Source organism: Elaeis guineensis, chromosome 2 (assembly GCF_000442705.2).
Source record: "Elaeis guineensis isolate ETL-2024a chromosome 2, EG11, whole genome shotgun sequence".
NCBI classification, from domain to species: Eukaryota; Viridiplantae; Streptophyta; class Magnoliopsida; order Arecales; family Arecaceae; genus Elaeis; species Elaeis guineensis.
The window spans coordinates 10,480,578-10,486,031 of NC_025994.2; positions in this window are offsets into that span (position 1 = coordinate 10,480,578).

The following is a 5,454-nucleotide window of genomic DNA, read 5'->3' on the forward strand; positions in this document are numbered from 1 at the left end:
ATTTCATACAAGTTTTTCTTCTTGATTTCCATAATTTCTGTCTATACTAACATGTGTACCTTGGCTTTCCATAGGGATGAGGATCAAAGAATTGGAGAGGCTGCATCGGGCATTGTAGAAAAAGAAAAGAGCCTCAGCAGCCACGAGGAGTTGTTGAAGCACACACATGTTGAAGCTCCAATTGCTCAAGTTGACCCGAGTCGACTGGGGCCTTGACCCGAAGATCCACAATGGGTCTTTCCACAGACCTCGAAGTGATGGTGGTTAGCCCGATGAAGGCTCTCTCACCTAGGGCGGCACTTTCGCCCTGATTTGGTGCTTCTTTGGCCCCTTAAGGCAAGGGAGCCTCCTAATCAGCTCTTGATGTCTCTAGCTTGGCACTAGCTGTAGTCCTTGCTAAGGCCAAGTAGGGCCTGTACATCAACATAGTTCAGTCCTTATCAGATTCCATGCTGGGGAGCTAGCGAGTTGCTTGGGATCTCATCTGCAGGATCCTTCTCCCAGCCGATGGAAAGAAATTGGAGGAGTCAAGCTCCAGCTTCCACCAAACTGTTGCATATGACTCCATCTGGGTGAGTAACATCGATCCCTATATTTGAATAATTTATCTAGGCTGGGTCAACTAATTTTCATTCTTCCCTTGCTTGTTGCAACTCACCCACCACCAGGAACACTTTTTGTATACAGCCAAGTTGGCGAGATTGGAGATGGCTGAGGTCTAGAAGAAGGTGGACGTGACTGAGGAGAGGGCCCTTGAGGTGGAGAGGGCTGAGAAAAAATCTTAGGCCACCTTGATTGAGGTAGGGGGCAAAGGTCGGGCACTTGAAAGAGGCACTGAAGTAGTCTGAGGAGAAGCTTACAGTTGCTAAGGTAGAGACCAAGCTGGTCGAGGTAGCGAGGATAGCTCAGAAAGTCATGGAGGACTTTCGAGCTTCGAAAGCATTCATAATGGGAAGGCTAAGTTCGCTACAAAATCTTACACGATCGACTTCTGAGAGTGTCGAGCTAAGGTCTTAGGTTGTTATCCCAATCTGGACCTTTCCTTTTTGTATGATGACAATGACGATGTTGGATTGAACCTCTTCTCTGACCTAACCTCGAGTTGTACGAGATCTTCGGTATTGTTTGAGAGGGAGCCACTATTATCGAGGAGGTGACTAATCACATCGATGCTGCTATGGGTTGAGCCGAGGTGGGTGCTCCTCCAGTTGAACCATAGGTCCTTTTTTTTTTTCTTTTTGTAATCCCAATTTAGTTTCTCAAATCTATTTTGTAGTCTGTTTGTTTGACCTTCATTATATATATTTTTAAACATTTTGATGCAAGTACCTTTCCTTAAAAAGTAATGATTTTTGCCAAAGTCTTTTTATCGTTCTTTGATCAATGCATATTTTTTTTGAACCGGCTTTACTAATTCAGGTATATTGGACCCTACTAGGAGATGTTGAGCCAAACCACTGGTCTGTAATTCCATCCTTTATCATTGTATTAAGTTATTGAACACTTTCAAACTCTTGTACCTCAGCTTTTCACCTTGGAGCTCAACTTGCTATCATTTAGAATTTGCTTCGAGGTCGGTACAAACCGAGAACTCTGAGTTGATCTTTATTAAGCAAAATTCTTTGTAAGGATTTCAACTCGACTAATATTCATATTAGGGGTCATGTGCTCGGGGATCCTTCGATGGGGTTACCCAACTTCTCGACCAATCGAGATCTTAAGCTCGGCTAGCTTTGACTGGATGAGCCATCCTATCGAGGGGTCCTATTATGGTGTTATCCTTTGCTTCTTGACCATCCTCCTAAGGGTCCTTTTATGAGATTACCTCTCGCTTCTGGCTAATGAGATTTCGGAATCAACCAGCCTTGATAGATCAAACCATCCATCCGAGGGTTCTCTTGTGGGATTATTCCTTGCTTCTTGACCGACTAAGGTCTTAAGCTCGACTGGCTTTGGCTGGACAAACCATCCTTTCTAGAGTCCTCTTATGGGTTTACTCCTTACTTCTTAACCAATCGAGATTTTGGGATCGATCGGCCTTGACGGATTGAATCATCTCTCTGAGAATTCTCTTATAGGATTATTCCTTGCTTCTTGACCGATTGCGATCTTAAGCTTGATTGGCTTTAGCTAATTAAGCCATCCTCCTGAAGATTCTCTTATGGGGTCACCCCTCACTTCTTAACCGATCGAGATTTTGGGATCGACTGGTCTTTACAGGTGGAACCATCCTCCCAAGTGTCCTCTTATGGGGTTACCCTTTGCTTTTCGATCGATCAAGATTTTAGACTTAGATGACCAAATTTTTGCGAAATCTACAAACTTAAATGCAAAAACTTTTATTTTGAAATGAATTATTTGACATCTTCATCATTGATAATATATTTGTAAATTTTTTGAGTTTCAAATTCGGAGAATTAGGCTTCCATCCGATGCTTTAGTTGATATGCTCTAAGGTGGACAACCTTTTCAACTTGATAAAGATCTTTCAGTTTGGAGTCAGCTTTCATTGATCAAATACTTAGAGTTTCTATATTATCATCAACAATATCTTTCTTTCTTGAAGATGAATCATTAGTTTCATCAAATATAATATGAATAGATTCTTTAATAACTAAATTCTCTTTAGGAGTGTAACAAATTTTGATTAAGCTGCCTAAACTGTCCAATTTGATCCAATCTGAACTGAATCAAATATGATGGTTTAGCAGTTTAACTGGTTCGATTAGATTGAATAAAATAGAAAAATTGATATTTTAGTTTGATTATTGATTTATTGATTTATGTGATTCGCTGATATCAAACTAAACCAATAAACCAAAATTAAAATATTATTATTTTATATATTTATATATACACCTATATTACATGCTTCATATATTTATATATACACTTATGTTATATGTATATTCAAAATTGGGCTATATACTTTATATGAATTAAGAATCTAAAATATTAATTTGACCTTAGTTCAATTCAACTGAGACCAAATTTGACTTGATTATGGATCATAATAAAAGAATAAAAAATAGAAACCAAATCGACCAACCCACTTAAACTAAAAAACCATTCAAATCAGTTAAATACTTGGGAGAACTACATGAATAAACTAAACCGATATAAAATCAACCAAAAAAATGATTGTGTTTAGTCAAATATTTAATTTTAAAAACTTCTTAAATCAAAATATCGATTTAATTTTAAAAAATCACTTGGAACCGAACTGACCGAACCGTTTTCAGTCCTAGTTCTCTTATTAAAGACTATATACTTTGCTAGACGAAGAGTATCTTAAAATAATTTTTTTATCCAACTTAGCATCAAATTTATCAAATTTATCTTTTTTATTATTCAAAATAAAGCATCGATAATCAAAAATATGAAAATAATTTATATTGAATTTTTTTCTTTTTCAAAGCTCATATGAGGTTTTCTTTAAAATTGATCAGATTAAAATATGATTCAAAATCTAACATATTGTATTAGTTGCTTCCATCCAGAAATATTTTGGAAGGTTGTTTTCATACAATTTGTTACAGACTATTTTTTCTAAAGTTCTATTCCTTCTTTTGTAACCTCATTTTGTTGAGGTATCCTGTATACTGAAAAATTATGATCAATTCATTTTTTATTATAAAAACTTTTGAAATATTAATTTTCAAATTTGAATGCATGATTACTTCTTATGCAAACTACAACTAAGTTCTTTTTATTTAAAATTTTTTGATAAATTTTAAAAATACAGAAAATACTTCATCTTTTTGAACCAAAAATCAAATCCAAGTAAATCTAGAGAAATCATCTACAATCATAAGTCTCTATTTTTTTGCTTCTAGGCTTGTGGTCCTAGTATATCCAAATAAGTTTATATGAATCAATTCTAAAGATCTAGAAGTTGAAATAATATTTTTTAATTTTAAAAAATTTTTAGTCTATTTTTTAAGTTGACATGTATCACAAATTTTATTCTTTTCAAAGTTTATTTTGGGTAAACTTTTCACAAAATTTTTTTGATAAATTTTGAAATTAAATCCATACTTGTATGTCCTAACCTATAGTGGTAGAACCAATTAGTCTCATTAACTTTGTCATCTATTTTAACTAAATATTAACCATTCTTCATGAAAAGATCATCTAGATCAACGATGTAGATATTGTCATATCTATATCCAATAAGCACAATGCTATTATTATTAGGACTAGAAATAATACACATCAAGGATTCAAAACAACTTTAAAATCTTTATTATTTATACTTAGTAAACTATATTTTAATGCATCTATAAGCAAAATATTCTTAATATAGATAGGAGTGATACAAATGTTACCAATTTTGATGATGCTTCCTTTATCATTATTGCCAAAGATTACCACTCCTTTTGTTGCTTCCAAGGTGACAAATTGTGCCTTATTATCCGTCATATGTCTTGAACAGCTACTATTAAGATATCATCTCTATTTTTTTTCTTTGATTGTAAAACACTCTTACAAGAAAAAACTAAGCTTTTATTTTAGGTACCCAAACTTTTTTTGATCCTTTGATATTAGTTACAATGATTCTTTTTGGAATCTAAATCTTTTTAATCATATTATTGTTTAATATTCTAAAGTCACATGGATATGCTTTATGTCCTAACTTTCTACAATAGTAGCAAATAACATTTGAAGATGCATTTGAAGAACATTTAATAAAGAGATTTTTCAACAACTTTATTTCTTATGGGGATTAGAACTAAGTCTAGCTTTATTAAAAGTAGCTTCTTTACTTAAGATCATTCATAATTTTTCAGGATTACAAGTAAACTTATCAACAATAGTTTTTGTTGCAGCCAATCTCCTATTGCGTATAGCTTCGACGAAGGGCAACCTACAAAAGAAGTCTATAGATCGAAATTATATCCAACGGAGATCCTCCAATGCTTAAGTCCGTAGGGAATAGTGAATAGCAGATAGAATATTCAAAATGACAGAGTGTTAGCGTAGAAGTATCTTATCAAAGTTATTCATTTATCTTTCTTTTATAGATAATCTATTGGTAACTGTCTGTAACGGTTAAGCACGTGGATCCCATTTATTCCGATACTATGTGATTGTGGGATAGGCAGTTAATGCCCTCTGATGATCATGGTATATGACCTTTATATGCTTTCTGTACTGACGATTTTTGATATATCGACTGTATGTCGGTAATCATGACGTACCGATTATATGTCGGTGTATATGGTACATCGATTGATCATCGATTGATTATTCTAATATACCGATTATTCTGGTTGACTCGATCTCAAAAAAAATTGATTGAAAATCTCTGACTATATGTCATCATAATTGATTGACAGTCGGAGGTTCCATTTGTTCCACCGATTGAGAGTTGGATTAGCCGACCATGAATCGAGGGGAGTAGATCCAATTGCCCCAACAGTTGCCCCCCACTCTCAAGCTCAAAGTATTTGA